Genomic DNA, 27218 nt, shown 5'->3' with positions numbered 1-27218 from the left:
GGCGGGGGGAGAGGGGGTGGGGTCAGACCACTTAGAACCCAGCATCGTGAAAGAAGAAGATTGTTGACGAAAGAAGTCGGAAATGGAAGATACCAGAAACAAACATCTTGATAGATTGAGGACCGCTGACTGAGGGTGAACTTTGCTGAGTCACTGCATGGTTTGAAAACAGTCGTGCGTGTGGCAACACTAAACGGAAGTATGATATAGCAATGATGACGTCCACGTTAAATTAGCGCCATCTAGCTGCATGCTGAGGATAAATTGTTTTGTCAAAGCAATTCATGAGGTGCGGTAAATTTGATTAATGAAGTTCCTATCTCAATTTAGCACTTATTAATGCAAACGCAAAGGCCATTTGAGAACATTGTGGACAGCTTCTTGGCTGAGAAATAGCTTGGGTTGCATGGCCATATTGATAGTTCAAATATGCTATTCAGATTTGAAATCATGGAGTATAAGATGTAACCTTTCTCCAGTCGACTTATTTTGGTAAATAAAATAGCCATATGAAGTCAGAACAAAGCTGATCCTATTGTAGAAAAATAGAAAAAGGCATTATATATATATATATATATATATATATATATATATATATATATATATATATATATATATATATATATATATATATATATATATGCGTATAAACATTCGGCCAGTAATGGCAACGCCAGTTTCCAAAACGTTTAACACTGCAAAGAAATAACGCGAAAATGAATGAGATGTGAAGAATCGTGGAGAGAATGTACTACATACACTATTGCCAAGACGACAGCTGCTTTAAGGTAGGAACAAAAGCTTTACGTCAGGATTATTGTCAAGAACCAGAAGGAATGCGGTGGCTTCACCGGCCTCTCTTGCCTTGCACCTTTTGTCAGATGTTGTGGAAAATATGATGATTACATCCTACGTCACAAGTTAATGATTCAAAACTTAATGTGTCAAAGATACTTCATCATACAGCTTGATTCTGATATTCTTACATTCTGCAGTGAATATAATACTATATAAGGATGTCCAGCGATCAGTATACAGTTATAGTATAACTACTAATTCAATTTAATCAGAGGTTAGAGGCTATATCAGCATCTATGTTCATTAAGTCAACATGGTGCTTTTATGAACAGGTGCAGTCGAAGCGCGACTGAGGTAACTGTATTTGTACCTCGGAAAAAGCCTGGAAATTATCCACAGACTACAAGTTTGTAATTTGAAGTGGATGTCTTGCCTAGAACATCTACTGTCTTCCCTGCATTACTGAAAACTAATGACTGCTTCCCTCTTCCATGTTAACAGCTTTATTTGTTACTTAAATGTATTATTTCTACATATTCCTTTGGGAATATGTGTTTCACATTGTTTTAGAGATGGGCCTTGCGATTTCGACTTGGAACGCGATGTCATGGCCTGTACGAATGGTAAGCGAATGTCGGAATTCAGGGTAGATTTTCTCTACACATTCTGGAATAAATTTATTTATTGTTTTATTGATTGGTGTTTTATGCCGTATGTTATATAGTTAAGAATATTTCACGTATACGACGGCGGCCAGCATTATGTTGTGAAGAAAGCAAGCAGAGCCAGGACGAAACCCACAGCATTCCGAAGGTTTCTGACATACTTTGCCACGTACGGCCGGAGAGGAAGCAAGCATGAGCTGGGCTTGAACTCACAGCGACCATGTTGGTGGGAAGCTCCTTAATCAATGCGCCCTGCTGGCGTGCTAACTATAATCCATAATCTTTTCCCCTTGTGGAATAGATTGTAAATCACAAATCAGATAATAATCATAAGGCATAAAGACAGCTGTTACGGTAAGTAAACAATAACCATAGTATTATGATAATACCAAAAAAAATATGGTTAGCGCTGGCACTATGTTGGATAGATGATGGCAGAGAGAGTAAAAAAATCCTTTACATTTTGTATCTCTGACCTTCAATGTGGACCAGGGAGAAATGTTTTGGTTTTGTGGTGCTGATACCTGCTATTGTATATATCTGTGTTTGAGAGATAATTATAGATCTACAGCAGGCTGGGGAACTGTTACTTAAATAGATTCACCTGTGCCTTACAGCTCGATTTACCGTGTCTCGCCGTGATCACATATGCCATCTGATGGTACCAAACGCGATAACTTGCTAGTTTGGGACATACTGTGGATTATTAGACGTTATACCGTTCGGTTATGGCTGTAAACGGAAGACAGCTTTATTATCTGGGAACCAGCTGTGAGAGTTCAGGTATATTTATATATGTATATATAAATCATATCCACTGGATTCGTGAGGTTAATAGTTATCCGTGCCATGTGTTCGTCATAAGCCGATAACACAGTTTTATATATATATACTAACACCCTACGCATCGTATACATCAGCACAAGTCTATAGCTATATAACCACTTGTGTTTGTAAACACACATGGAGGAAGTCACATACCCTCATCTTACAGATCTGTTAAAACTACTTGCATTTGTAATCATAAGGCAAAAACTGAAAAATATCTTACAGCTGGTGTGTTCAGATACAACACCTAATGTACACCATGTCAGTTACTATTCCACTGTTTACGTTTCAGTGACTGTGATATTGATAAACATCGGATTTTTTTTATTATTTATTTTTTTTTATTGTAGGCTACATCTGAAAACGATCACTTTTTTCTCTTTATCTCTCTATCCCTCCTTTCTCCAGATATGTATTTCTTTCTTTTTTTCTATGCCTAAATCTCCCTCACACTGTTCAAAACAATAGACATCATGATGAATTTTCACAAAACGTACGACCCACATTCATCAATTCATGATCTGTATATAAAATTGGGAACCTCGGCATTTCTCGTTTGCTGCTTAGCATTATGAGTTTGACCAAGTTACTGTTTGGTCGGGTTGTCGACCTTCTGTCCCTTTATAATGACAGGGATATTCAGCTATCTGTAATATCGCTCACGATCGCGATCAAATTTAACTTTCGTCAGTGACACTTATCAACCACGATATCTGCACATCAACATTCATATTATGGCAAGGAAAATTCTATTGGAACACTTTTCTAATTCATAATGTTTTTTTGTTGTAGTTGTTGATTTTTTTTGTTTGTTTGTTTGTTTGTTAATGATTGTCACTGATGAGGCGCAATTTAAGTATAGATAGGGTGAGTAATTTTTACAGATAGCTGAACATCAAGTGATAAATCAAAAGAAACAGATTATAGTATCGTATTAGTAGTGTAACTGGATAGGGTGTCATGTCTGGTGAGATAATGATATAAAATATAAATAATATATATAAACTATCGGCTTTGCTAATAATATAAAAGACTACAGCATAGAGGGTAAAACCAGAGCGGTGACGACAGTGTGATAGTTGGCACCAAATGGTCACATGTATTACCTGTGAAATTCGGCCTCGTCAGTTTACCTCAGTCAGGATTTTATTCCGACAGTTAATACTTAAAACGTAGCAACGTACACAACCCCTCGCACCATGGTTTAAGCAGAATTAGGTAAAAATGAACTGTTGTTTGCAGTGAAAACATGCCGCACACGGCCTTAGACCAATATTAATTTTCCTTAATGTTAATAATACGACAATGTTTACGTTTAGTGTTGTATCTCAGTCCCAAACATTCCGTGGCCAATACGTTTTGATGCATACCTGGCCCAGTCATAAAAATGTTGACATATGTTGATCGTCAACATCTGGACATTTGTATGCCAGCAGCTGGAAGGGGTGCTAAGCAACGCCAAACGGACGTAATTCGCAGCCTCGTCACCACCTGTGTCTATGTGTCCTCTCACCCACAATTTCAAACTTTCATCATTAAAACTCAGACCTGCCCAAAGTTTAGACAATTTCCATCATTTAAACTCCAAGCATGCACTCGTACACCAAAAATGGCAGGCTGGAAGACTATACACCCTAAAATACACAGAATTACATTCTTGGTACTGACTCCATGCGGTATAGAGACGCCTGCAAGAATGTTAGCCCGTCAGAATTTGACCTTCGCTTTGTTGTGGTTACGAATTCTGGAGGCTACGAATGCGCATTCTTTTTCCCGTCTTGTATATGTAGTAAACTTGACTTCCGTTCCTCTGCCATAGCAACGTAAGCTCACACTATATAACATAGCAAACATTCAAACTAGGATAACCTTCATATCTTTTAACTTGAGCTCCTAAACTCAGATTATAACATTTTTGTCACCAAGAAGTGTTCAGCTCCTTAGCAACAACAAACTGACATAATTGACTGAAAGAAAATAACACTCAGTCCTCCACCACCTCTAAAAGACTTCTTTAGATCTTGGGCAAGATTATTCCTACAGCGCATGCGTAACCTGGAAATAACCGTTAGATTTATTTGTCAGTTTTTCCTTTTCCTTTCACTTCATTTGTGAGCCTCGAATGATAAAACCATTGAAGTCTTTAGGATCTGGTTGATACACAGAAGAGGCTGATGCGCTATGTTGACCTCAGCAGTTTTTGATGTTGGTCTGTTTTACTTCTATATAATGGCATTACACATTACATACATTTAGGCCAAATTAATGTGAATATGGCACTGAACAACAACGCTGAATTTCACATGCACCTATTAGTCAGATTAATGTGAATATGGTAATGAACAACAAAGCTGAATTTCACATGCACCTATTAGTCAGATTAATGTGAATATGGCACTGAACAACAAAGCTAAATATCACATGCACATCTTAGCCAGATTAATGTGAATATGGTACTGAACGAAAAAGCTGAATTTCACATGCACATATTTGCCAAATTAATGTGAATATGGCACTGAACAACAAAGCTGAATTTCACATGCACCTATTAGTCAGATTAATGTGAATATGGCACTGAACAACAAAGCTAAATATCACATGCACATCTTAGCCAGATTAATGTGAATATGGTACTGAACGAAAAAGCTAAATTTCACACGCACATAGTTGCCAAATTAATGTGAATATGGTAGTGAACAACAAAGCTGATTTTGACATGCACATCTTAACCAGATTAATGTGAATATGGTACTGAACACTTTTATATCAAGCAGTTTTATTACACACACTGGCCATGCTATCCTGGTTGTCATGTATACCACAGTTCTGTATTACTTCACACGGTGTGTTCACACGTCGTATGTCAGTTGTGTACCACCCAGCTGTGCATAGCAAAACGTTCATTTCTACTGGTCGCTTGTACACGACACATATGCTGATAGTGTTACAGGTGACTGGACATCACAGAGTTGTGCACCTCACACGTTGGACACGTTAATGACCATTGTACAATAATAAACATTCCTGTATTTCCAAATTACTGAGCGTTGTACATATCACACAGGTGTTACCTCACACATTTATTTATTTATTTATTTATTTGATTGGTGTTTTACGCCGTACTCAAGAACATTTCCCTTATACGACGGTGGCCAGCATTATGGTGGGAGGAAACCGGGCAGAACCCGGGGGAAACCCACGACCATCCGCACGCTCCTGACCTCACACAAGGGTTATTTTACTGGTAGCTCTACACCACACACATGCACATACTCACTTGTAGCACGCCCACTGGCCATACTATACTGGCCAAGTGTACCACTCTACATCACACACACGGACATACACACTTGTACCACGCCCATTGGCCATACTATAATGGCCAAGTGTACCACTCTATATCACACACACGCACATACACACTTGTACCACGCCCATTGGCCATACTATAATAGCCCTTTTGTACCACTCTACATCACACGCAAGCATATACACACTTGTAGCACGCCCTCTGGCCATACTATACTGGCCAAGTGTACCACTCTAATGGTCCTTGTGTAACACACAATTGTTTATTGTGCATTGTATTACACAGTTATGTAGTGCCTGTCACATTGGCCAATTTATTGATTTGTTGTTTATCACACAGTTCTGTACCCCACATATATTGACACAAATTCTTTGTGATATTGGTTTTTTACTGATGACTAGGTATCCTTGTTCATTGTATCCAAGTGGGTGTTATCTTGCCGTAGGAGAACCTACGCACGGGTTGACAACCGATTCAACACGATTCATTTAATGGAATTTCGAAGAAAATATGTTTATTCCCAGGATTATAGCAATTAAATCAATAAAATGGTCGATTATATGTCAGTTTCACCGAACACATTTAATACAGAGGTAAACATCGCGATTGCCTCCCCCGCCTAATTCACGCGCCTACAGTGATAGTTTGGTTCATGCAATTTTTAGAAGACCAATTTCAAAGTCAGAAATTATAAACACAACAAAAAACATATAAAGCAGAGGCCCTCTGGCTCATCCCACTAAAGAGATTTTAAGTGTAAGTTAAAGTAACGATAATCAATTGAATGGATACATAAACAAAATTACCGTCATCGAGTATTATAACTTCTACAGTGCTGCCTACCGGTGCAGTATAAGTTCTTGAGTAGGCGCTAAACACCAATCAGATGAATACTGGCCTTGAGTTATTCCATACGTTATTTTCAGTAAAGCCTATTCGTAATAATCCATCTCAAAAGCTTTTAGCAGTTCCACTACAACCTGCCAGTTCAATGACGAAAATTAGAGAAATAAGATAGCCATAGATGCATGTTTTTTCCGTCATTCATGTACAACTACATGTATTTATGCGGCTGAGTTAACCAACTGAAATGTAAAACATGAACAAGTATAGTTCGTAGGTGGGTTCACTTACATTCAGATGGATATAAGTTATTAACTCGCCATTGATGATAGAATGTAACTTCTTGTTGCAGCCATTTTTGAGTTCCAAACTGAGAATTTATGCGTCTTGGCAATTCCATGTTCGAAGGGAGACAACCATGTACACCTCCAGGACGATTGCCCAACGCACAAGAATAGTACGTTTGTAATTCAGTAAATGACGCCAAACTAATCAGTTGTCACTTTCGTTGACCGGATTGCTCAGGAAAGGCTTGTTTGAAAAATCATGTATTTTCAGCAAAACTGAACACCAACGTATGCAGTCTAACGTAGGCATACAGCATGATGTATATTCAACACAAACATAAAGTACAAGTAAGTGTCATTGTATGGCGAGCCTTATAGATCATGTGGGTGACTCTGAGCCATTGACGTCTCAGTGACTTTCTGGTCCTAAAATAGGCATTCAGGCCCTACGTGGGAAGGTCTTACAGAAACCTGCGGATGGTGGTGGGTCTCCCTCTGGCTCTGCCCGATTTCCTCCCACTGCCGTCGTACAAGAGAAAACAGCAATTGAGTTCTTGAGTACAGCGTAAAACACCAATCAAACAAATTTTATACAGAACTGAACATGGACGTGTAGAAAATGTTGTGTGACGACTCAATGAAAGTTCTTTTCTGGTACAGTTTTTACTGGTCTTTCTACTAATGTTTACACCATTTTAAAGTTTCTTTTTCTTTAAGGTAAAGAATGAATATATAGCCACTGAAGCCTTGTAACTGGATCTCGCACTGGTTTACAGTTTGATGTCCCACCAGCCTTATAGACCAACAGCTGGATCTCGCACTGGTTTACAGTTTGATGTCCCACCAGCCTTATAGACCAACAGCTGGATCTCGCACTGGTTTACAGGTTGATTTCCCATCAGCCTTACAGTCCAACAGATGGATGTCACACTGGTTTACAGTTTGATTTCCCATCATCCTTACAGTCCAACAACTGGATGTCACACTGGCTTACAGTGTGATGTCCGACCAGCCTTATAGACGAAAAGCTGGATCTTGCACTGGTTTACAAGTTGATGTCCCATCAACCTTACAGTCCAAACAGCTGGATGTCACACTGGCTTATTGTTTGATGACCCATCAGCCTTACAGTCCAACGGCTGGATGTCACACTGGTTTACAGTTTGATTTCCCATCAGCCTTACAATCCTACAGCTGGATGTCACACTGGTTTACTGTTTGATTTCCCATCAGCCTTACAATCCTACAGCTGGATGTCACACTGGCTTACTGTTTGATATACCATCAACCTTACAGTCCAACAGCTGAATGTCACACTGGCTTACTGTTTGATATACCATCAGCCTTACAGTCCAACAGCTGGATGTTACACTGGCTTACTGTTTGATATACCATCAGCCTTACAGTCCAACAGCTGGATGTTACACTGGCTTACTGTTTGATATACCATCAGCCTTACAGTCCAACAGCTGGATGTCACACTGGCTTACTGTTTGATATACCATCAGCCTTACAGTCCAACAGCTGGATGTCACATTTGTTTACTGTTTGATATAGCATAAGCCTTACAGTCCAACAGCTGAATGTCACAATGGCTTACTGTTTGATGTACCATCAGCCTTACCATCAGCTCGATGCACCATCAGCCTTAGTCCAACACTTGGGTGTCACACTGGTTTACAGTTTGATTTCCCATCAGCCTTACAATCCTACAGCTGGATGTCACACTGGTTTACTGTTTGATTTCCCATCAGCCTTACAATCCTACAGCTGGATGTCACACTGGTTTACAGTTTGATTTCCCATCAGCCTTACAATCCTACAGCTGGATGTCACACTGGTTTACTGTTTGATATACCATCAGCCTTACAGTCCAACAGCTGGATGTCACACTGGCTTACTGTTTGATATACCATCAGCCTTACAGACCAACAGTTGATGTCACACTGGCTTACTGTTTGATGTACCATCAGCCTTACAGTCCAACAGTTGGATGTCACACTGGCTTACTGTTTGATATACCATCAGCCTTACAGACCAACAGTTGATGTCACACTGGCTTACTGTTTCATTTACCATCAGCCTTACAGTCCAACAGTTGGATGTCACACTGGTTTACTGTTTGATGTACCATCAGACTTACAGACCAACAGTTGGATGTCACACTGGTTTACGGTTTGACGTACCATCCGACGTACAGACCAATAGTTGATGTCACACTGGCTTACGGTATATGGAGTTCCGTCAATTTTATAGTCAAATAGCTGGATGTCACACTGGTTTACTGCTTGTTGTCCTATCCCAGACAGTAATTCGTGGCCTTCTGATTACGAACATTGTGAATATCTCGAAGTCTGGTTATGTCAATGTGACGGGAATTGTAGAACTTACTATCAGACTTCCCCAGATCAGATTTACTTTCCCGCATAACTAATCACAGACCGAGTCCCTATCCATAATCCTACACACCCATGTATGCTCATGTAGTAACTTATATAGAGTACAACCGACTGGACTCCCATTGCCTGTTGCGCTAAAGCTTCATGTAACACCGTCACGAAATTTCAACCATGCCACGTGAATGGTGGTGGTTTGTAAATTCCACGCGTTAACTGACCGCCGTCGTACGTGTATACAATTCTTGCGCGCGCGACGTTTAATTGACTGCCGACATCCGAATTGTCTTCTATTAAATGTCCACACACACCATGTGTAGGAAAGTGCGTTAGTAACCTGCCAACAATCTGTGGTTTAACCCGAGCAGTCCGCCCACAAAACGTCGATCGCTATTGGATATGTGAAAAATTCTTCAATATGGCGTTCAACAACAATCCAATAAATAAAATAAATAAATTTATAATTCTTATTAGCAATGGGGATTTTTCGCTGATATACGATAGAGGTGGGGTGAATCCGGAGCGTCTAGAGTCGAGCAAACCTGCAAGTTACTGGCGCCTTATACTGGCGGAAAGACAAGGGGTTTTCAACGAACGAAAGACAATGCAAGCGATCATCACTCGCTTATTTCCATCCTTAATCACGTCACGGCGGGTTGTAGAAAGCAGTAGGCCTAAAAAAAAAATAAAGACCAAAGCCTTACGTGCACAGTAAGCTTTTTTTAAGCACAGTTTTTTTGCTTTTGAATAATAAATCAAATTTATTCCTACGTAATGTATATAAAGCTTACATGATTACATACAACATTCATGGATTCGTATGGTTCTTTTAAAATAAGTTTTATCACAGATAGAGAACTACCGGTATACGAAGTCAATTCCTCATCCCACAGTATGCACCATCTGTATATTATCATACCTCATAGGGTTATTCTCCGTTCGCGTTGGTCGAGAAACGGTCACATGATAGGCTACTTGGCAAAACATGGAGCACATACGATTATGAGGAAATACCGGAGTCGCCAATTTATGAGGACCAATCACATAACAATAACGGCGAATAACGTCACACGATTGGCCAGGCTAGGCTCGTGACAGCAGTGTTTCCATATAATTGTAAGCACACATGACGTACAATGATCACGAGCCCAAGGAATTCAACGTCAAACTTTCGAAGTATTATCTAACGCCCAACGATCTCGTGCGAATATCCAACGATCACGTGAGTTATCTCCCTTCGTTAGCTCTCCTACGTCTGCGTGTTTCACGGTCATAGAGCTTGCGATATCGACGTAAAATTCGCAGATTTAAACACAGCGCGAAACGGTACACTGTTTTTTCGGTTTAATAAAACATATGGTACATGCTGTCGGATGGGATATGAGAAACACTTGAATATCACTTCTCTCGAGGTGACAATTCCTCATATCCCGTCCCACGGTATGCACTATCTGTGCGTGATGTAAAATATATATTACTTTATTCCCATGTAGTTTGGATATAATTTAATTTCGAGCACACCACAAGCTGAAATGAACAATTGTTATTAGATATGTACACATATTTCGTTCTTGCCTGCACATGTTACCTGGGAACAGTTTTTTAATTAGACAGGCTTCATTTAAATCTGGAAGAAAGCATGCTTACTGAAAGAAGATGTGAATGGAGGAAATTATAAGCGGATTCGACATAGAGGATCTCACGAAACGATGGATTTGTTGTTTCTGCGCTCCCAAAAAATACACAACTGTCGTAGAGACAGATGTATTGGCGCACAAGGCGTCCTTTCATAGGCAAAATATCATGAACAACTTTAAATGCAAAGTGAACTAGGTTGTTGTCCAAAAAATCATCGAAAACATTTCTCCAAATGAGTGACCATTGGATTTAATTTTACAAAGCATGGGGTGTCAGTGGAGAAAATGCAAGTAAATTTCCATGTGTTTAAAACAAAACGGTGAAATGGAGGCATTTACACAATACTTGCAACCTGGGATTAACATCCCGCAGAAACTATCCCAGCCAATATATTGCAAAGAAGCGCTATTTTGTCGGCGTTCCGTTAATGAGCTTGCTTACATGTTTAACAGCAAAGGTTTGTAGCTTACATTCAGTGTTTTGTAAATTTAAACCACCGTTTTTAATTCCGCCCGAAGTTTAAGTCAATGACAAAGAAAAATAAAAAAGACCAAAAATGTGCACCTGTCCGTCGAACCGGAATCGAACCAGTGACCTAAGGATTACAACGGCTTTCCCACTACAGTCCTCCGCTCTACCAACTGAGCTATCGACGGCACACGTGATCGATCGAACAAAATACTATCCAATAGATTTTAGATATTAAAACCCGTTTACGTCTTGGCAAATTTTCATTTTCTGTAATATTCCGTTCAATTAGAAGGAAAAATAAACTAATGTTTCACGAAAAAGATCATTAAATAGGACGATAGAGAACAAAGACATAGAAGCAAGAGTTGTGTCCCTTAGTCTATTGATACAACACAATACAGAATTTTTAATACACGACTTGTAAAGTGAACACAGTGTGTTTGACATCTCATATACGTAGGAAGAAAACAAGCTACCATTTCCACAATTGCACTTGTAGTGGTTTATATGAATATTTTAAAACTTTAATCTGTTCGGTTGTACAGTCTACATGACTGCAATAAAGGAAAGGACCTCGAAGAAATCGAAGTAGTCATCACTAAATAGACCATTTAAAGCTAAGCATATACTTTCAATTATTTTTTTTTTAGATTTTGTGAAAAGAGTTGAAAGCGTTCCAGACGTTGGCTTTATGGATCATACTATTAGAGTTTAGGAACTCTGATGTCGCAGGAAGTTTTTCCAACTCCAAACACCATATTGAATGTTGGGATATCTCTTTTTACCCATGAGTAAAAGATTACTGAAATAACGTTTCCAAAAATTCCTTCCCTCTGGTGAGCATCAGGAAAAAAGGTGATGTGACATCAGAGTTCCTATATACCGTCATTATGGCTCAAAAAGCCCACCACAGCATTAAAATATTTAAATGTCTTTCAACACTCTTGTCTGTTGTCTGTATTATAAACCGTACTTCATACCTTAGCTTTCTTTTACTTTATGAAAAGAGGTGCGATCGATCTGGGACTAAATATAGCAGTTAGCGCCTTTGGCCTATTAGTTCCAGGATCCATATAGGCTAAATAATAAAGGCATATTATAAATAAATAAATAAAAAATTTAAGAGCCCGGGCGAAACCCACGACCATCCGCTGATTGCTAGCAGACCTTCCATGCTACGTAGGCCTACGGGTCTAGCTTTGTCCGATTTGTGTTTTTCTAGGAAATAATTGAATTTCAGCAGCGGATAGCGACAAAATTATAACAAAATTTGAGGACGAGGGTGGGGATTTTTTTATGGGGGGGAGGGGTGGGGAGGGGTATATTTATTTACCAGAGTTCAGGACATACAATGGTTACTGTAGGCCTACCTTTTACATGTTGAAACGAGACAAGGACTAGATGTAAACTAACAGTACATTATATTCACAGAATAACAAACTATTCCAACATAATCCTCAAATTGTCGTTGTCATTTACATCGATAAAAGGATTAAACATGACATATAGCCCGAAGAACAGATCTGGCCAAGGAGTAAAATACAGGTGCGCCATTTTCACTTCTTGTAATACCATAGCTTTGAAGGGAGAAACAACGCTAATATGTTTTCCATGGTACATAAGCAGAGTACGTCGTTTGTATATGGCAAGCCTTGCGCGACTGCATACAATGTTTATAAAAAAAACCGTTAACGTTGCCTTTCTTATCAGCTAGTCCAAACATAACAAGTGCTTTAAAATCTAAATAATTTACAGTTATGACAGATGCAGATTTAAATACCCCCGTTAGCATTAACCCAAGATACCCATGTAGTGCTTCCAAGTCTTTACATCTAAAAAATAGGTGAACTATGTCCTCGGGTTTTAACCACTCGGCCACCTCGCCATGTTGTGTATCTCTTGAATACATGTGCATCAAGTGAATATGTTACAATAAAAAAATTTTAAAAAATCGATTCTTTCGTCAAACGGGTAGCATTAATGCACAGTCGTTCACTGTACATCGGTAGATCTGTAACAGTATAATAATTATGTCGTCCTGGTGGAAAACAAAATCTTGTGTCTTGTCAAAACGCGCATGTATATGGAGTAAAACGCAAAAACGTAATCTTTTAGTAAACCATTCATAACAGGATGAAATATTGAGGACTGAAAATTAAGATTTCAGATTCCAAAAATAATTTTCATGATTTTTTACATGTTCGTATAGTTAATAAAATAAAAACAATATATGTTTCGATAAGACAGAAGATACTGTTTGTCGACCACGTTTTCGTCTCGATGGTACAATTATCAGATTGCTTCTGATCTGTCCATCTGTGAGCTATTACAGGCCTAATGACTCTCAGCTAGTAGTCACAGTAGAATTGATTTCTATTTTGAATTAATAAATGAATGAATTGTTATTATTAATGCCACGTTAGAGATATTTCAGCAACATCTTGGTGAGACACCCCAGGAAACAGTAAGATATCTGATACGAATATGATAACGTCATATTGAAGGAGCATTCCACATTGAGATAAAACACGTGTATGCGTCATCTGGAAGGTCATTTCATACAGATTACAAATATTATTTTCGTGATTTTTATTCATTAAAAACATTCAAGAATTAACCAGGCATAAGATCTTGTTTGTCGACCTCTTTTTCGTCTGGGTGCTACAGTTTTCGTATTGTTTCTGATCTGCCCATACCCAGTGAACTATTACAGGCCTAATGGCTGTTAGCTGCTCGTCACGAAAGGATCAATTTCTATTGTACTGTTACATAATGGCGTTTACACGCCATGGCTTGAGGACAGTAGACCTTTTCAATCAATACATGTTGCATGACATGGCGAGTTGAACGGGTGGTTGACGCTTGGTGAACCTCAATGCATGTCTTTAGGCTTGTTTAGTATGGTCCAAAAAGTATACCGTACCACAGAGCCTCAATTTATATTTGTATTTTATTCACACTAAAAACACAAATTTGGAATCGGCACGAAATGATCTCATTTGAACGAATTAGGGTTGAACGCCAGGTTGGAGGTATTTCAGCCATATTACGAGAACAGGTAATAATCAGGGCGTTTTTTTAACTACCTAAAATCAAACATGTGTAAAAAATGAGGTAATTAGAATGAATAAATGAATATAATGATTAGGATTGGTTGCTAAATTTGTCTGATTTCCAGCCATATCACGATTGGAGCATGTTATAGAATCAGGGAAATGGTACTTAAAGAAGGCGATTTACTAATATGTGATATTGTACGATGTAGAACCACGTGGAGATACGGTTCATTTAAAAGCATTAAAGCTGCTAAGCTAAGCGGTATATGAGTGTCATAATGTTCTGTGTATTTTCGAAGAATATTTTATTTTTTACTTTACAACTAGTGGGGATGTAAATAAAGACAACTGTATGCAGTTGATAATCGCAAAAGTAGTAGACAAGCACAGTGTCAGGATGGAACATAGTAAAAGCAAAGACGAGGATGGGATTCGAACCCACGCGGGCAGAGCCCGATGGATTAGCAGTCCATCGCCTTAACCACTCGGCCACCTAGTCATATTTTCATCTTTGTAAAATGCAACAACGTATTTATTAGCAAACCATTCATATCGCGCAACGGGACGAAAGATATCAATATAATAATATACCAGAGAACCTCTGCGGTGGAAAGCACTTGTCAAGGACTGACAATTAAGCTCATATATAGAGCAGTTTGCACATCAAAAATGAATGCATGGATTATTATTAACGCCTCGTAGGAAATATTTCAGCAACATCTTGGTAAGAACGTGTCTGAACCAGGAAACAGTATATTTTTGATGTGAAAATGATAACATCTCATATTGAAGGAACTAAAAAAAAGTACATCATCTGAAAAGGTTGTTTCATATAGATTCCAAATATGGTTTTCATGACTGCCAGCTAATCGTGAAAGAATCGATTTTTAGTTTATTGTTGCATAACGACATTCTGAATGAATGTAATGGCTCAGATTGATTAGCAAATTGCCCGATTTTCACCCATGTCATGCTTAAAACATTTATAGAATCAGAAACCCGGTACTTGGAGAAGGTTGCAGAACTCATATTGAATGTATGTTTTACTTTAAAGGATTAAAGTTGCTAACCGATGCCTTGGTTCTAAATGCGTGTTTTCAAAGAATATCTGTATCTAGCGGAGAGAAGTAAATAAAGACGACGGTATGTAGCTGATAATCGCAAAAATAACCACACTTATGATGGAAAATTTGAAGAGCCCACTGGATTAGCAGTCCATCGCCTTAACCACTCGGCCACCTCGTCATGTTATCTTTAATCTTTGTAAAATGCAACAACGGATTTATTAGCAAACCATTCATATCGCGCAACGGGATGAAAGATATCAGTATAATAATATATCAGAGAACCTTTGCGGTGGAAAGCACTTTTCAAGGACTGACAATTAAGCTCATATATAGAGCAGTTTGCACATCAAAAATGAATGCATGGATTATTATTAACGCCTCGTAGGAAATATTTCAGCAACATCTTAGTAAGAACGTGTCTGAACCAGGAAACAGTATATTTTTGATGTGAAAATGATAACATCTCATATTGAAGGAACTTCAAAAAAAGTACATCATCTGAAAAGGCTATTTCATAAAGATTCCAAATTTGGTTTTCATGACTGCCAGCTGATCGTGAAAGAATCGATTTTTAGTTTATTGTTCCATAACGACATTCTGAATGAATGTAATGGCTCAGATTGATTAGCAAATTGCCCGATTTTCACCCATGTCACGCTTAAAACATTTATAGAATCAGAAACCCGGTACTTGGAGAAGGTTGCAGAACTCATATTGAATGTATGTTTTACTTTAAAGCATTAAAGTTGCTAACCGATGCCTTGGTTCTAAATGCGTGTTTTCAAAGAATATCTGAATCTAGTGGAGAGAAGTAAATAAAGATGATTGTATGTAGTTGATAATCGCAAAAATAACCACACTTATGACGGAAAATTTGAATAAAATATTCGACGAGGATGGGATTCGAACCCACGCGGGCAGAGCCCAATGGATTAGCAGTCCATCGCCTTAACCACTCGGCCACCTCGTCATATTATGTATAATGATTTAATTAAATACATGCACATCAGCCTTGTGTCGCAAAGCATTAATGTATCTATGTCATTATGTAACAAGAAAGGAAAAATCGATTCTTTTGTGAAGTCCAGCGGGTATCCCTAATGCACAGGCATGGGCTGGTTATATGTAACAATATGACAATTATATCGTCCAGGCTTAAACGTGTACATCAAGACAGGATCTTGTGTCTTGTCAAAACGCGCATGTTTGTAATAAAATCCAAAAACGTAATTTTTTTAGCAAACCATTCATATCGCGCAACGGGATGAAAGATATCAATATAATAATATATCAGAGAACCTCTGCGGTGGAAAGCACTTTTCAAGGGCTGACAATTAAGCTCATATATAGAGCGGTTTGCACATCAAAATGAATGCATGCATTATTATTAACGCCTCGTAGGAAATATATCAGCAACATCTTGGTAAGAACGTGTCTGAACCAGGAAACAGTATATTTTTGATGTGAAAATGATAACATCTCAAATTGAAGGAACTAAAAAAAAGTACATCATCTGAAAAGGTTGTTTCATATAGATTCCAAATATGGTTTTCATGACTGCCAGCTGATCGTAAAAGAATCGATTTTTAGTTTATTGTTGCATAACGACATTCTGAATGAATGTAATGGTTCAGATTGATTAGCAAATTGCCCGATTTTCACCCATGTCATGCTTAAAACATTTATAGAATCAGAAACCCGGTACTTGGAGAAGGTTGCAGAACTCATATTGAATGTATGTTTTACTTTAAAGCATTAAAGTTGCTAACCATTGCCTTGGTTCTAAATGCGTGTTTTCAAAGAATATCTGAATCTAGTGGAGAGAAGTAAATAAAGATGATTGTATGTAGTTGATAATCGCAAAAGTAACCACACTTATGATGGAAAAGTTGAATAAAATATTCGACGAGGATGGGATTCGAACCCACGCGGGCAGAGCCCAATGGATTAGCAGTCCATCGCCTTAACCACTCGGCCACCTCGTCATATTATGTATAATGATTTAATTAAATACATGCACATCAGCCTCGTGTCGCAAAGCATTAACGTATCTATGTCATTATGTAACAAGAAAGGAAAAATCGATTCTTTTGTGAAGTCCAGCGGGTATCCCTAATGCACAGGCATGGGCTGGTTATATGTAACAATATGACAATTATATCGTCTAGGCTTAAACGTGTACATCAAGACAGGATCTTGTGTCTTGTCAAAACGCGCATGTTTGTAATAAAATCCAAAAACGTAATTTTTTTAGCAAACCATTCATATCGCGAAACGGGATGAAAGATATCAATATAATAATATATCAGAGAACCTCTGCGGTGGAAAGCACTTTTCAAGGGCTGACAATTAATCTCATATATAGAGCAGTTTGCACATCAAAATGAATGCATGCATTATTATTAACGCCTCGTAGGAAATATATCAGCAACATCTTGGTAAGAACGTGTCTGAACCAGGAAAAGTATATTTTTGATGTGAAAATGATAACATCTCAAACTGAAGGAACTAAAAAAAAGTACATCATCTGAAAAGGTTGTTTCATATAGATTCCAAATATGGTTTTCATGACTGCCAGCTGATCGTGAAAGAATCGATTTTTAGTTTATTGTTGCATAACGACATTCTGAATGAATGTAATGGTTCAGATTGATTAGCAAATTGCCCGATTTTCACCCATGTCATGCTTAAAACATTTATAGAATCAGAAACCCGGTACTTGGAGAAGGTTGCAGAACTCATATTGAATGTATGTTTTACTTTAAAGCATTAAAGTTGCTAACCGATGCCTTGGTTCTAAACGCGTGTTTTCAAAGAATATCTGTATCTAGCGGAGAGAAGTAAATAAAGACGACGGTATGTAGCTGATAATCGCCTTAATAACCACACTTATGATGGAAAATTTGAATAAAATATTCGACGAGGATGGGATTCGAACCCACGCGGGCAGAGCCCAATGGATTAGCAGTCCATCGCCTTAACCACTCGGCCACCTCGTCATATTATGTATAATCATTTAATTAAATACATCCACATCAACCTCGTGTCGCAAAGCATTAACGTATCTATGTCATTATGTAACAAGAAAGGAAAAATCGATTCTTTTGTGAAGTCCAGCGGGTATCCCTAATGCATAGGCATGGGCTGGTTATATGTAACAATATGACAATTATATCGTCCAGGCTTAAACTTGTGCATCAAGACAGGATCTTGTGTCTTGTCAAAACGCGCATGTTTGTAATAAAATCCAAAAACGTAATTTTTTTAGCAAACCATTCATATCGCGCAACGGGATGAAAGATATCAATATAATAATATATCAGAGAACCTCTGCGGTGGAAAGCACTTTTCAAGGGCTGACAATTAAGCTCATATATAGAGCAGTTTGCGCATCAAAAATGAATGCATGGATTATTATTAACGCCTCGTAGAAAATATTTCAGCAACATCTTGGTAAGAACGTGTCTGAACCAGGAAACAGTATATTTTTGATGTGAAAATGATAACATCTCAAATTGAAGGAACTAAAAAAAAGTACATCATCTGAAAATGTTATTTCATATAGATTCCAAATATGGTTTTCATGACTGCCAGCTGATCGTGAAAGAATCGATTTTTAGTTTATTGTTGCATAACGACATTCTGAATGAATGTAATGGTTCAGATTGATTAGCAAATTGCCCGATTTTCACCCATGTCATGCTTAAAACATTTATAGAATCAGAAACCCGGTACTTGGAGAAGGTTGCAGAACTCATATTGAATGTATGTTTTACTTTAAAGCATTAAAGTTGCTAACCGATGCCTTGGTTCTAAATGCGTGTTTTCAAAGAATATCTGTATCTAGCGGAGAGAAGTAAATAAAGACGACGGTATGTAGCTGATAATCGCAAAAATAACCACACTTATGATGGAAAATTTGAATAAAATATTCGACGAGGATGGGATTCGAACCCACGCGGGCAGAGCCCAATGGATTAGCAGTCCATCGCCTTAACCACTCGGCCACCTCGTCATGTCATCTTTAATCTTTGTAAAATGCAACAACGCATTTATTAGCAAACCATTCATATCGCGCAACGGGATGAAAGATATCAATATAATAATATACCAGAGAACCTCTGCGGTGGAAAGCACTTTTCAAGGACTGACAATTAAGCTCATATATAGAGCAGTTTGCACATCAAAAATGAATGCATGGATTATTATTAACGCCTCGTAGGAAATATTTCAGCAACATCTTGGTAAGAACGTGTCTGAACCAGGAAACAGTATATTTTTGATGTGAAAATGATAACATCTCAAATTGAAGGAACTTCAAAAAAAGTACATCATCTGAAAAGGCTATTTCATATAGATTCCAAATTTGGTTTTCATGACTGCCAGCTGATCGTGAAAGAATCGATTTTAGTTTATTGTTACATAACGACATTCTGAATGAATGTAATGGTTCAGATTAATTGCCAAATTTGCCCGATTTTCACCCATGTCACGCTTAAAACATTTATAGAATCAGAAACCCGGTACTTGGAGAAGGTTGCAGAACTCATATTGAATGTATGTTTTACTTTAAAGCATTAAAGTTGCTAACCGATGCCTTGGTTCTAAATGCGTGTTTTCAAAGAATATCTGTATCTAGCGGAGAGAAGTAAATAAAGACGACGGTATGTAGCTAATAATTGCAAAAATAACCACACTTATGATGGAAAATTTGAATAAAATATTCGACGAGGATGGGATTCGAACCCACGCGGGCAGAGCCCAATGGATTAGCAGTCCATCGCCTTAACCACTCGGCCACCTCGTCATATTATGTATAATCATTTAATTAAATACATCCACATCAACCTCGTGTCGCAAAGCATTAACGTATCTATGTCATTATGTAACAAGAAAGGAAAAATCGATTCTTTTGTGAAGTCCAGCGGGTATCCCTAATGCATAGGCATGGGCTGGTTATATGTAACAATATGACAATTATATCGTCCAGGCTTAAACGTGTGCATCAAGACAGGATCTTGTGTCTTGTCAAAACGCGCATGTTTGTAATAAAATCCAAAAACGTAATTTTTTTAGCAAACCATTCATATCGCGCAACGGGATGAAAGATATCAATATAATAATATATCAGAGAACCTCTGCGGTGGAAAGCACTTTTCAAGGACTGACAATTAAGCTCATATATAGAGCGGTTTGCACATCAAAATGAATGCATGCATTATTATTAACGCCTCGTAGAAAATATTTCAGCAACATCTTGGTAAGAACGTGTCTGAACCAGGAAACAGTATATTTTTGATGTGAAAATGATAACATCTCAAATTGAAGGAACTAAAAAAAAGTACATCATCTGAAAATGTTATTTCATATAGATTCCAAATATGGTTTTCATGACTGCCAGCTGATCGTGAAAGAATCGATTTTTAGTTTATTGTTGCATAACGACATTCTGAATGAATGTAATGGTTCAGATTGATTAGCAAATTGCCCGATTTTCACCCATGTCATGCTTAAAACATTTATAGAATCAGAAACCCGGTACTTGGAGAAGGTTGCAGAACTCATATTGAATGTATGTTTTACTTTAAAGCATTAAAGTTGCTAACCGGTGCCTTGGTTCTAAATGCGTGTTTTCAAAGAATATCTGTATCTAGCGGAGAGAAGGAAATAAAGATGATTGTATGTAGTTGATAATCGCAAAAATAACCACACTTATGATGGAAAATTTGAATAAAATATTCGACGAGGATGGGATTCGAACCCACGCGGGCAGAGCCCAATGGATTAGCAGTCCATCGCCTTAACCACTCGGCCACCTCGTCATGTCATCTTTAATCTTTGTAAAATGCAACAACGCATTTATTAGCAAACCATTCATATCGCGCAACGGGATGAAAGATATCAATATAATAATATATCAGAGAACCTCTGCGGTGGAAAGCACTTTTCAAGGACTGACAATTAAGCTCATATATAGAGCAGTTTGCACATCAAAAATGAATGCATGGATTATTATTAACGCCTCGTAGAAAATATTTCAGCAACATCTTGGTAAGAACGTGTCTGAACCAGGAAACAGTATATTTTTGATGTGAAAATGATAACATCTCATATTGAAGGAACTTCAAAAAAAGTACATCATCTGAAAAAGCTATTTCATATAGATTCCAAATTTGGTTTTCATGACTGCCAGCTGATCGTGAAAGAATCGATTTTAGTTTATTGTTCCATAACGACATTCTGAATGAATGTAATGGTTCAGATTAATTGCCAAATTTGCCCGATTTTCACCCATGTCACGCTTAAAACATTTATAGAATCAGAAACCCGGTACTTGGAGAAGGTTGCAGAACTCATATTGAATGTATGTTTTACTTTAAAGCATTACAGTTGCTAACCGATGCCTTGGTTCTAAATGCGTGTTTTCAAAGAATTTTTGAATCTAGCGGAGAGAAGTAAATAAAGATGATTGTATGTAGTTGATAATCGCAAAAGAAACCACACTTATGATGGAAAAGTTGAATAAAATATTCGACGAGGATGGGATTCGAACCCACGCGGGCAGAGCCCAATGGATTAGCAGTCCATCGCCTTAACCACTCGGCCACCTCGTCATATTATGTATAATCATTTAATTAAATACATGCACATCAGCCTCGTGTCGCAAAGCATTAACGTATCTATGTCATTATGTAACAAGAAAGGAAAAATCGATTCTTTTGTGAAGTCCAGCGGGTATCCCAAATGCATAGGCATGGGCTGGTTATATGTAACAATATGACAATTATATCGTCCAGGCTTAAACGTGTACATCAAGACAGGATCTTGTGTCTTGTCAAAACGCGCATGTTTGTAATAAAATCCAAAAACGTAATTTTTTTAGCAAACCATTCATATCGCGAAACGGGATGAAAGATATCAATATAATAATATATCAGAGAACCTCTGCGGTGGAAAGCACTTTTCAAGGACTGACAATTAAGCTCATATATAGAGCGGTTTGCACATCAAAATGAATGCATGCATTATTATTAACGCCTCGTAGAAAATATTTCAGCAACATCTTGGTAAGAACGTGTCTGAACCAGGAAACAGTATATTTTTGATGTGAAAATGATAACATCTCATATTGAAGGAACTTCAAAAAAAGTACATCATCTGAAAAAGCTATTTCATATAGATTCCAAATTTGGTTTTCATGACTGCCAGCTGATCGTGAAAGAATCGATTTTAGTTTATTGTTGCATAACGACATTCTGAATGAATGTAATGGTTCAGATTGATTAGCAAATTGCCCGATTTTCACCCATGTCATGCTTAAAACATTTATAGAATCAGAAACCCGGTACTTGGAGAAGGTTGCAGAACTCATATTGAATGTATGTTTTACTTTAAAGCATTAAAGTTGCTAACCGATGCCTTGGTTCTAAATGCGTGTTTTCAAAGAATATCTGAATCTAGCGGAGAGAAGTAAGTAAAGATGATTGTATGTAGTTGATAATCGCAAAAATAACCACACTTATGATGGAAAATTTAAAAATTCGACGAGGATGGGATTCGAACCCACGCGGGCAGAGCCCAATGGATTAGCAGTCCATCGCCTTAACCACTCGGCCACCTCGTCGTCTGTCGTACGCTTTACATACAAGAAAAGTATCACAGAATCCTCGCAGTAGAAAACACCTTCGCTTTCTATGTCTGCCGTTTTCTGTGAAAAAAATTATGCCTATAGACCGGTATGCACTTCAAAAATGAAGGAATTTATTTATTTGTTTGATGTTTTACGCTGTATTCAAGAATATTTCACTTATACGACGCCGGCCAGCATAATGGTGGGTGGAAACCAGGCAGACCCCGGGGGAAACCCACGACCATCCGCAGGTTGTTAACAGACCTTCCCACGTATAGCCGGAGAGGAAGCCAACATGAGCTGGACTTGAACTCACAGCGACCACATTGGTGACAGACTGCTGGGTCATCAGGCTGCGCTAACGCGCTAACCAAATGAGCCACGGAGGCACCCAAAAAAGAAGGAATGAACAGATTGATGATTGTGTATGGCTTAATACCACGTCGGCAATATTTCGGACCAATCTTTATGAGAACATGTTTAAACCAAGAAACAGTATGCTTTTCCATAGGAAAATATCCAGCATAAAACAAAAAGAGAAAGATGTTTTTTATCCACGTAATAATAAATATATTGTAAACATTACGGTATACTGCAAGAACACTGTGCTTCAAATCGTTCTGAATGAGTTTCGTGCATTTTCAAAAAATATCGGTATCAACTGGACTGGTACATATAAATAAAAACGACTGTATGTAGCGACAAAGCCCTCTTAGGTTGGAACTTTTAATAAAACTATCGACGAGGATGGGATTCGATCCCACGCGGGCAAAGAGGTGAATCGCCTTAACCACTCGGCCACGTCGTCAAGTCGTCAAGAGATATTTCACTATGTTGTTCAGGGTTTTTTTTTTTTCCTTTTTTTTTTTAGTCAAACCGGCTTACATGTAAGTCGCAATCACACAGAAAGCCTGTGGTGACGACAAAATTCGTATGTCAATTTGACAATATATACCTCACCATTTGTACACAGAGAAATTAGCAATACACTACCACAACCACCATACAAGCACAAAACAGCAGATGTAATACGGAACGGATTTGTCCGCATGGGCGTGATAAGAAAGAGTGCAACAGCTTGTATATTACATCATAACATTGCTTATGTTTATAGAGAATGAACGTTCTGTGTTCATTGTGTTCTGTGTCATTTACATTTATCATTTCTCAATTTGGTATTTTGGGAAAAACTCTATGCATCCAAAGATGCATCGGATATAGGCCATAGGCAGTGATTGATATTCTCGATGATGTACGCTGAATAATAATAATAATAATAAAAAACCAATGTCCTTACTTTCGCATCCTACATTTATATGTGCGATAAACATCTACACAATGCGTCGCGTCTGACCGTCCATTATAACATGGACATAGAAATTCGTCTATACTGCATCATGAATAAATGACAAATGTACGCGAGCAGCATGAATCAGGCATGTCTTCCTGTTCACGGGAAAGATTTCCGGTTTGTGTAAGAAAAAAATGAATAAAAAAACACGATATCATTAATTTGTTACTGCAAATTAAACGCCTTGCAATTCCGGCGGGATTGTGATATCTGGCTATAAATATCTTTCTTTATATGTGACTTGTACCGTGAAATATCTTGTCAAAAGAAATTGAAGCTCGCGCTTGCGAGCATACATGGTATGACTTACGTGCTGCGACTGACATGCATATGTGATCAATTGTTTCCTTGGCCTGGGTATGTTTAACTGCATGTAGGGATGGTGTTGGAAATGAGTTGACCAATGAGGGGTGGGTATTGGGGATTGTCACGTGAAACGAAGTAGATGTACCTGTCTTGCTGAGTGTTTGAACACGGCTGTATGTGTGTACACAGACGGGTGGACCGGTAGACACACACAAACTGACTTTTAAAGGTTACATGGATGGTCATACATACAAAATTTATTCGGGAAAACAAGAATTTGAACAGTCTTCACGACAAATTATATCGGCATTTATTATACCAGCGTGTCATATAATATCGTCTTGGTCGTAATTTTCCCCAGGCTGTGTCCACAACAATGCTGGTTGTCGACGTAAAAGTGAAATATTCCTGCATGTGTACGACGTAAAACACCAATCAAATAAATAAATAAATTAATATCGGCTGAAATCTGACAAATTTGAGGCTGGTGTCAAAATAGTTATTCCTAAAGCGAGAGACTTGTCAAAATATACATGGAAAGAACTTCCGTCAGTGTTCTGTATAGTGTTTTAATAAATGCTAAATACATAGGCGAACGTGGAAGTGTATTAGGGATTTTTTTTCTCATGCACAATACTGTTACTTTATATACATGTCCTATTGAAAACGTGTACAAATATAATTTTTCTGATGCCACCTATTTTAAATTATGTATTTATTTCTTGTTTTACGCCATATTAAGAAACATTTCACTTGATATATGACGGAGGTGAGGTGCGTGTTGTGTATAGAGGGAAATCCGAGCCTCGGACAAACAACAGCACCTAATCAACTGTCATTTGACAAATCAACAATGCCGCTGCATGATATCTTTACTACTCGTCACTATTTACTGGTGTATTTACCACTACTAGTCAGTCATGGGCCATATATACAAGACAGAAGTCCTACAAGCCTACCATCCGGTATATCAAGACCGGATGTCCGAAACGGATTTTCTAACTAATCAAATCAGACGAATTATGAAACCATTGGGAAGAACAAAGGGAGACATTTAAAACTAAGCCTAACAGTTTTACTTCTACTAACATTTCGATGTGCAATTTATCCAACTTATGCGTGTCTCCTGAACTAAACAGTGTATGGACTCTTTATAAACGTTTGTTTCCAGGTCAGTTATGCAAACTTAACTTACAATATTACGTGTATAGTGCAGGTATGTCACGTTGCTTATTACCGAGACGGTGATATACACGAGACGTCCACAGAACCGCTGCTTTACAAACGGTATCCTTTTGTTTCGTCTGAATCTATCTACAGATTATACTTCATCTTTCCCTCATTTTCTTATAGTTCTTATATTATCAGGAGGCCTCAAACATGTAAATATCATAAGCTTATGTAACAGTTTTAAGCTTGTTTTAGAAATCTATATTAATCTTGAATGAAAGTTTATTGATCGCAATAAAATATTTACTTTAAGGTGTGTTTCTCACAAACCGTTTAGTCCTGCCACTAACTGCAGGGTCAGGTGTGCAAACACAAGCAGGACATTTTTCACCTTACAGTTACTGTTGACCATGTGATGATATGGCCCTATGATCTCTTCATGGACAAGTAAAAATACCCTGCTGAGGACAAACGTTTGCTCCGACAGGTTGGTTAGTGGGTTAAGGTTATACCCCAGGTGAGGTGAGCGCGTGGAGCACGTCATGCTGACGACAGGTTAGAACCAGTCAGCCGTAAGTCTTGCCTTTATATACCTGCTTATCAAGCTTACACACATACTTACAGCTCAACACTGGTATTTGAGGACACGTCTAGATATTCAGCGATTTCCCCAGCACATGTGTTTTAATCGGAAATAGGTCCAGCTTAACCAAAACAAACAGTGAAGCAGTTACCTGTAGGCGCCAGGTGAGAGAGCTTTTCGTAGACAAACCGTAAGCGGCGCTGGCCAATTCTCAACAAGTGACAGTGTACGAACACAACTGGCCTTGTCACAATAATTAAGGCGGCTTTGAGTGTCCGTGTGTGTAGTTTTACATGCACGTGTGTGTTTCTTCTTCTGTGGATCTACCCATCCCACAAATCTACCTGTCAAATGCAACCCCTGTCAGGGTGAGTGATCCACAGGTTTGCATGGAGGAGGAGCGTGAAGTTGGAATCCTGAAACAGTTAGGCTTTTTTGAAGGGGTGCTTGTGAACTTTGACAGCAGAGTATAAGAAAGCGCGCGTCGTCCACAAGTGTTACAGGTTTTGCTGTATTTGTCTAACGTCGCTAACACAGCAGCTAGCGGAGTGCCCTTGGATGGGGGAAATTGCCTACAGCGTTCACATTGCAGTGCCGATGTAATATGCTTGCATAGGTAACATGCCTGTAGATACTAAGTGCCACTCATGCAGTGAAACTAATGTGATCTTTTCATTTGCCTTAGAACTCCGTTAGAAGTCTCCGTTATTTTTAAACATAGATACGATGTAGTAAAGTCTGCCTGACGCTGAACACCGTTAGACCGTGGGATTATGATAATCGTGTTTACATTCGCCGCATTTATTGGATACCTGTTGA

General features: G+C 38.2%; 10 non-coding genes across 10 annotated transcripts; all 10 read right to left on the bottom strand.

The window, feature by feature from the left end:
* Positions 1-11332: 11332 nt before the first annotated feature.
* Trnay-gua (transfer RNA tyrosine (anticodon GUA)) lies at positions 11333-11421 on the bottom strand. Its single transcript is given in 2 exon segments — positions 11333-11368; positions 11385-11421. It is a non-coding gene; the product is annotated as a tRNA-Tyr (tRNA).
* A 3288-nt stretch (positions 11422-14709) lies between these two features.
* Positions 14710-14791, bottom strand: Trnas-gcu (transfer RNA serine (anticodon GCU)). The gene has a single exon. It is a non-coding gene; the product is annotated as a tRNA-Ser (tRNA).
* Positions 14792-16247: 1456 nt separating this feature from the next.
* Positions 16248-16329, bottom strand: Trnas-gcu (transfer RNA serine (anticodon GCU)). The gene has a single exon. It is a non-coding gene; the product is annotated as a tRNA-Ser (tRNA).
* A 933-nt stretch (positions 16330-17262) lies between these two features.
* On the bottom strand, positions 17263-17344 carry Trnas-gcu (transfer RNA serine (anticodon GCU)). Its single transcript has one exon. It is a non-coding gene; the product is annotated as a tRNA-Ser (tRNA).
* Positions 17345-18276: 932 nt separating this feature from the next.
* On the bottom strand, positions 18277-18358 carry Trnas-gcu (transfer RNA serine (anticodon GCU)). Its single transcript has one exon. It is a non-coding gene; the product is annotated as a tRNA-Ser (tRNA).
* A 934-nt stretch (positions 18359-19292) lies between these two features.
* Trnas-gcu (transfer RNA serine (anticodon GCU)) lies at positions 19293-19374 on the bottom strand. Its single transcript has one exon. It is a non-coding gene; the product is annotated as a tRNA-Ser (tRNA).
* A 710-nt stretch (positions 19375-20084) lies between these two features.
* Trnas-gcu (transfer RNA serine (anticodon GCU)) lies at positions 20085-20166 on the bottom strand. Its single transcript has one exon. It is a non-coding gene; the product is annotated as a tRNA-Ser (tRNA).
* A 933-nt stretch (positions 20167-21099) lies between these two features.
* On the bottom strand, positions 21100-21181 carry Trnas-gcu (transfer RNA serine (anticodon GCU)). Its single transcript has one exon. It is a non-coding gene; the product is annotated as a tRNA-Ser (tRNA).
* Positions 21182-21891: 710 nt separating this feature from the next.
* On the bottom strand, positions 21892-21973 carry Trnas-gcu (transfer RNA serine (anticodon GCU)). Its single transcript has one exon. It is a non-coding gene; the product is annotated as a tRNA-Ser (tRNA).
* A 928-nt stretch (positions 21974-22901) lies between these two features.
* Trnas-gcu (transfer RNA serine (anticodon GCU)) lies at positions 22902-22983 on the bottom strand. Its single transcript has one exon. It is a non-coding gene; the product is annotated as a tRNA-Ser (tRNA).
* Positions 22984-27218: the final 4235 nt, after the last annotated feature.

The sequence above is a fragment of the Liolophura sinensis genome, chromosome 9 (assembly GCF_032854445.1).
Source record: "Liolophura sinensis isolate JHLJ2023 chromosome 9, CUHK_Ljap_v2, whole genome shotgun sequence".
Lineage (NCBI taxonomy): Eukaryota > Metazoa > Mollusca > Polyplacophora > Chitonida > Chitonidae > Liolophura > Liolophura sinensis.
The sequence above is the reverse complement of the archived record's forward strand: the minus strand, read 5'-3'. Positions and strand labels throughout refer to the sequence as shown.